Source organism: Cucurbita pepo, chromosome LG19 (genome assembly GCF_002806865.2).
Source record: "Cucurbita pepo subsp. pepo cultivar mu-cu-16 chromosome LG19, ASM280686v2, whole genome shotgun sequence".
Classification (NCBI taxonomy): domain Eukaryota; kingdom Viridiplantae; phylum Streptophyta; class Magnoliopsida; order Cucurbitales; family Cucurbitaceae; genus Cucurbita; species Cucurbita pepo.
This window is the reverse complement of record NC_036656.1, coordinates 3,561,220-3,568,563: the sequence shown is the minus strand read 5'-3', so window position 1 is coordinate 3,568,563 and position 7,344 is coordinate 3,561,220. Positions and strand designations below refer to the sequence as shown.

Genomic DNA, 7,344 nt, shown 5'->3' with positions numbered 1-7,344 from the left:
ATGGGGGACATGTTTGGTGGGTGACAAAATTAATACCCCTAACGCATCCAATGCCTAAGTTTTAATATCCCAATTTTCCCTTAAATTATGCCACTATTCTATTCTCAATTATTCAACCTATAATAATACNAAAAAAAAAAAAAAAAAAAAAAAACAACCTTAATTCAATATTTGTTAGACGGAGTAATTTAAAATTATTATTAAACGTATGCATTTAATTATTTAAAATCAATTTTTATTGGTAGAAAATCATGTTTAAAGACGTTTTTTAATACGACAAGAATGATTTTTGCCTATTTTCGTACCTACTCGAGCTAGACATCTAATTATTTATTTGAAAGTATAACGTCATTTAGTCGATAAATAAAATTGCAACTATTCAACTTAATTATTGCAACTATTCAATTATATAATTTTTCTCAAATATTTTAATTTTCATATAGTTATTAATCTCACCGACCATGTTTCGTAATGTTTAAAGAATTATTTCCATCACATAAATTTCTCTCATCGAGCTTCCCTACTTAAAGAATTGTCTCGTCAACAAATGGTGAAGGGCAACATAGGAATTTAATAAAATTATGTACATTAAACTATGTATTATGAATATGGGGCTTCAGAATTTCATAAAGCTTCAACTTCGAACATACCATTAGATAAGGCTAAGTTAGAAGTTTATTTTCTCACCTTCGATATCTAATAGCACTATAACGATCCATACCCATGATTTAAATCTGAATTCAGAATTTGAATTCGACATTTAATGGAGAGTTAGGAGTTTTTCTAAACTCTCATAGCTTTGTTTTAGGCTTTCCAAGATGCCTCGTACCAATGAATATGTATTCCTTACCTATAAATTCATGATCGTTCCCTAAATTAGCCAATGTGGGACTCTCTCTCACCAGAATGTACCTTATTAACGTAGATAATAACTTTCATTTCTTTTAAATATCTAATAAATTAGGAAAATAAGAATAAATAATATAAAATAAATAATAATAATAATAATAATAAGAGAATGAATTAAGTTGGGGGCATGTTGGGAAAAGCGCGTGGAACGGTGGTGCAATAATTAACGGTCACGAGGCCGCCAGTTTGGTTTTGCCAGTTGCCAGCTCCTCACTCCTTAATCTTTATCCGCTTCCCAGTTTTCAAACTAATCCCATTATTAACTCTTAATCTCTTTCTTAATCACTTATTTTTATTTTTATTTTTTTATTTTTTGCTTTTCCATGCCCTTTTTCGTCTTTTCACTTTTCCTTTTTTCTCTTTTTTCACTTACTTTGACTGTCTTTGTTCATTTTTATTTTTTACTTTTAATTTTTATTAATTTAGACTTTATACTTTTTTAATATTTATTTTGTTTCCATTTTTAAAAAAATATTGAGTGCATCGAAAAAATAAAATTAAAAAAAATGATCATATTGTTGTTAATTATATATGCTATAATTAAATAATAAGTGGGTTAATTAATTAATTATATATTTATTCATATGATATAATTGCAATAAGGTCTTTATACAAAAATAATTAATCTTACTTTCTACTTTAATTTATTTCCCATAAGAAACATTAGAATAATGTAAAAAGAAAAATAATTAATTTATATATAAAAAAATGTAAAACAACATTATTATTAAATGGGTCTACCTTAATGTTTTAAACTGTATTATTATTATTATCAATGATTAGGACCCGAAAATTATTTAAAGGGATAAACTCGGACTAAAATAGACCATAGTGCTAAATGACTTTAATACCCTTCATTTATGTATTTATTTATTTATTTATTTTTCTATATTATAATTATTTTCTATTCCGAATTTATAAAGCCTTAGTTATTCAATTTCATAAACGTGCTTTTTGACTAATTGACAATATTTTAATTTTTTTTAATGAGAATTAGTTACATATTAAAATGAAAATTAAACTAACATTTTATTTACTAAAAAAACATTATTTAAAAAGTTCAATTATTATTATTTTTTAAATGCACCTTGTATTATAAAACAATAAATTGGTGCAAGACTTAAATATTTAATTTTTTATTTAGATAAAAGAAAATTTCAATTCCCATTTTAATATGGAAATTTCATCCATAAATATTTTTAAAATATATATATATTTTTTTATCCATAAAATTTTGAAAAGGCAGCCACCTTGAAAGAATGCATAGTAGCAGCTCACTATAGAGCGTTCTTAAGCTAAGCAATTGAAAATACCTTTCAGATTTCTTCTCGTGGAGTTCAGTGGTGTAGTGTTAAGAGGTCGGGGGACGTGAAGACATGACCCATTTCTCGTTTATGCATTTGGGTTTCTTTGTGTCTAAGAACTCAGTAAGTTGCACGGGTCGAATGTATATTGTAGCTTGAAGGTGTAATTAGGATAGTAAAAAGTAAGAAAAATTCAAAACCTCCATTAAAGTAAAATTTAAACCAATAAAAATGTACCTTTGTTTTAAATGGATTGGAGGGAGCTGTGAAGAAGAGGAAGAGATTCTTTTAAGATAGCGTGGTAGCTGTGAAGGTAATAGGACCTTTTTCATGGCTTTATTACCCAAACCCAAACCAAAACCAGGAAGTGGGGTCGTCTGATTAGCACAGCCCAGCTACCTTTCCTTCATATTCTCCTCCATATCATTCACCCAAGATCTGATTTCCCCCTTCCCCTTCCCCTTTCCCTTCTTTACCATTTACAAAAAGCCATATGGAGAGAGACAAACTCTAAATCACACCCTTCCCTCATTCTTCGCCTCCAAATGGGTCCTTGATTTCAAGTAAACACTGAACAAACCAACCTCTCTTCAGATCTGAATCTTCTCTTTCACTCTTTTCAGGTTCTTTCCCCATTTTTTTTATTTTGTTACTGTTTCTTGTAGCTCTTTGCTGGTTGTTTTTGGGGTTATTCATTGCTGTTCTGTAATGGGGTTATGATTTTGTTTGAAATTTCAATTGGGTTTTCTTTGTTTTGAGTTTTTGAGTTCAGTAATCGAATGTTTTGTTCTGGGATTATGATTTCTTGTCTGAACTACCAATTTCTCCACATGGGTTTTGCAATGTTTGGTGATTCAACTCGATAAATCATATGTTTCTTCATTGTTGTGGAGTTTTCTGCTCAAATAGGAAAGAAAATAAGAGATCTAACACTGATATACTTCACTTATGGCCTTAAGGGGTTTTGGCTAAGGAATGTAAAGAAGATGGGAAAGAAAGAAACATGGTTTTCTTCTGTAAAGAAGGCTCTAAGTCCAGATCCCAAAGAGAAGAGAGATCAGGTATGGGACTTTTCTGAGTATGTTTATGAGTTCTTGTGAGAAGGAATGTTGATAAGTTTGTGATATTATAGCAAAACTCGAAGAAATCGAAGAAGAAATGGTTTGGAAAGCAAAAGCATTGCCATCCAGATTCTACACAGGCTGTGGCTGAGCCATCACCACCGCCCCAGCCAGAAGAGGCACATATAGTTCATTCAGTGAGTGAAGAACACAATGAGCCTTGCTCTGTTGAAGTTGCTACTGCAACAGAAGTGACTTCTGCAGCTGCTCAGGCTAATGAGGCAAGTGTTTCTACTTTTGAGCCTAATGTTGCTACTCCGTTTGTTGCTGCCAAAGTCGTGCACGTTGCGACGGAGACACGATTTGTTGGACTATCTAAGGAGGAAGTTGCAGCAATCAAGATCCAAACTGTGTTTCGTGGATACCTTGTAAGAGTTCCTTATGAAAGTCTTGTCATCTTTCAATTGTAAATGTATAAATGTCTGATAGTTTTGGTGTTTTGCTTCAGGCAAGAAGGGCGTTACGAGCGTTACGAGGATTGGTGAGGCTGAAATCATTGATGGAGAGTTCTACTGTAAAACGCCAAGCCTCGAACACGCTTCGGTGTATGCAGACGTTGGCTCGTGTTCAATCTCAGATTCATTTTAGGAGGGTTAGGATGTTGGAGGAGAATCAAGCTCTACAGAAACAACTCCTTCAAAAGCATGCCAAAGAGCTCGAGAGCTTGCGGGTATCATTAGTTACCGTGCTTTTATCTGTGTTTGTTCTCACAACATTGAATCGAAAAGTGAGAGTTTTTTTTTTTTTTTTTTTTTTTTTTTTTTTTTTNTATAAGAGTGTAGAAACTTCTTCCTAGCAGGTGCGTTTTAAAACCTTGAGGGGAAACCTGAAAGGGGAATCTCAAAGAGAACAACATCTGCTAGCCGTATGCTAACGAGGACGTTGGGCCCTGAATGGGGGTGGATTGTGCAATCCCACATGGGTTGGAGAGAGAAACGAAACATTATTTATAAGGGTGTGGAAACCTCTGCTTAATAGACACGTTTTAAAACCTTGAGGGGAAGTCCGGATTGTGACCCATGAGTTGCACTTTGGTTTCTATTGTGATACTAAGTTAAGCCCGTTGTTAATGATTATGTTGCAGATTGGGGAGGAATGGGATGACAGTTTACAATCAAAGGAGCAGATTGAAGCTGGTCTACTGAGCAAATATGAGGCTGCAATGAGAAGGGAGAGAGCCCTGGCATATGCCTTCACTCATCAGGTGACATATTCTAACATTCTTATCCACAGCTTGTATGTGGTTTGTGATTTGAATTGTTCTACCTCATTGCTGAACTGTTCTGTTTTTGTTTTCCTTATCAACTTAAATGGTACCTGAAGTTGCACCGTGAGATCCCACATCGATTAGAGAGTGGAACGAGGATGCTGGCCTCGAAAGGGGTGGATTGTGAGATCCCACATCGATTGGAGAGAGGAACAAGTGCCAGTGAGGAAGCTGGGCCCCGAAGGGGGGTGGATTGTGAAATCCCACATTGATTGGAGAGGGGAATGAGTGCCAACAAGGACGCTGGGTCCTGAGAGGGGGGGGGNGGACGCATGGTCCCGAAGGGGGGTGGATTGTGATATCCCACATCGATTGGAGAGGTAAACGAGTGTCAGCGAGGACGTTGGGCCCTGAAGGGGGGTGGATTGTGAGATCCCACATTGATCGGAGAGGGGGAACGAGTGCTAGCGAGGACGTTGAGCCCTGAAGGGGGGTGGATTGTGAGATCCCACATCAGGTGGTTGGGGAGGGGAACGAAACATTCTTTATAAAGGTGTGAAAACCTCTCAAGTGGTGGACTTAGGCCGTTACGTGCACATTCTCCAACTGTCCGAGATCCGAATCTTCCCATTTCATGTTTTTTTTCTAAACCATTTTACATTCTTCTTCTTGAGCTGTATTTATTTGCTAGAGTATCGAGTTTTCGATGAATGAAATCCCGAGTTTGATTCGAGTATCGTTATCTGTCTACAGCAAACCTGGAAGAATTCTGCAAAGTCTGTAAACCCAGCATTCATGGATCCAAGCAATCCCACCTGGGGTTGGAGCTGGTCGGAGCGATGGAGCGGAGCTCGAGTTCACGATGCACCTGACCTGACAGGAAAAGAGTCAAACACCAGTCATTCCGGTAAGAAGACGACGAGTCGAGGCATTGTTGGCGGAGAAATCAGCAAATCATTCGCTCGATTTCAGCTGAACTCAGAGATGGATTCCCCAACAGGCAGCCAGAAAACAACTCACTCTGCTTTCCAACCCTCCTCAACTCCTTCCAAGCTAGCTTCATCTCCTAAAGTGAAAAAAATGAAGCCTCCAAGCCCAAGAATCCTCATGCTTCACGACGACGACTCGAAAAGTATGGTCAGCAGTATGCAGTCCGAAAGATCACGAAGGCACAGCACAGGAGGAGGAGGACCTTCGGCAAGGGACGACGATAACATGTCAACCACGAGCGCCGTTCGGAGTTACATGACACCAACTGAATCAGCAAGGGCAAAATCCAGATTGCAGAGTTCATTAGGAACTCCAGAGAAAGGATCTTCAGCAACAGCAAAGAAACGTCTCTCGTACCCTCCTTCACCTGGCTTGGCAAGACGACATTCAGGTCCGCCCAAGCTCGAAGGCGAAGTCGATATCGGAACAGCATCATCAATGGAGTTGGTGGCTAAATTATGCTGAACAAGATTGGATGAACTGAAGAAGATTGTTAAAATGGTTAACCTTACAATTTATTTGTTTTTTTTTTAATTTTATTCCACACACACCATCTATCACTTGAAATGATCCATGAAAAGGGAATTTGTTCATTCTAAATGTGTTTGAATGTGTTCTGGGAATCTGCTAAATTCTTGAGTTTGATACTCACAGGGCAAGGCAGAACATGTCGTGTGGGTCACTGCTATTTTTACATCTTCCATTGTGATTATTTTTTCCACGAACTTCTGTATTATTTTTTATTTATCCACTTAATTTCTTGATTACTCAAGTTAATCTGTGATGGCTCTTCTTTTCTCCATTTTATTGTTGTTGCTCTAATCCCATTTATAACAACCTCGCTGGCAGATATGCTCGTTATGTATTGTCGTCAGCTTCATGGTTTTAAAACATGTCTACTATAGAGTGAATCTAGTCCTACTCCGACCAGTACCTCGTATCGTTTGGTAACCGGCTTTGATACCATTTGTAACAGCCCGCTAGCAAATATGTCCGTTATGTATTACCGTCAATCTCACGCTTTTAAAACGCGTCTACTATGAAAAGGGTCTAACTCTACTCCGATCAATACCTCGTATTATCCGATTACTGGATTTGATACTATTTGTAACAGGTCAATTTCATTGCTAGCTATTTCAAATTTGAAGGAGAAGATATGGATGCTTTTAAATTTTTTTGCATTCCATCTTACAAATACATTTTATAATTATATTTATAGTTTATAATATTTTCTTTAATTGAGTCTGCCCAATTCTTTTCTCACAAATTTTAGTTGTTCATGTATGTCAAGGGTCTCGGGAACGTTGGAAAATGTTTAAATTCGATGATTTCGAATCAAATTTCGTAGAAAAGATCCCATAAAACACTTTGTATATGGGTTAAAGTTGAAACTCTAATTTGAAAACCGTACATAAATTGTTTGAAGCACGCTTGTGAAAAAACTGAATCACGATCGATATTTTTTGGCATTGTTGTGGGAATTGTTTAAATTCGTTGATTCCGACTCGAATTTCGAAGAAAAAAAATAGCCTATAACATTATACATACAAACATGAAAAAAAAAAAATTAAATTCTCAAAAATACCCTAACCATTAGTACGATTCTATATATACTTCCTAGAATACATATANAATTCTGGTTATATGCCATGAAAGCTGTGGTTATTGTTTACTTGGTTTTAGCCTACAACGTTATTTTCTTATAAATTATATTTAATGCATTTTATCAGTCACGTTTTCTAAAACGTGTTCTCTTAAACATGATTAAGGTTCGATCATACGTTTAAATTGTCCTCGACTTACAATTTTCATA

At 35.9% G+C, this 7,344-nt stretch overlaps 1 pseudogene; it reads left to right on the top strand.

Annotated features, from left to right (window-relative positions):
- Positions 1 to 2,635: 2,635 nt before the first annotated feature.
- Positions 2,636 to 6,308, top strand: LOC111781646 (annotated as a pseudogene).
- Positions 6,309 to 7,344: the final 1,036 nt, after the last annotated feature.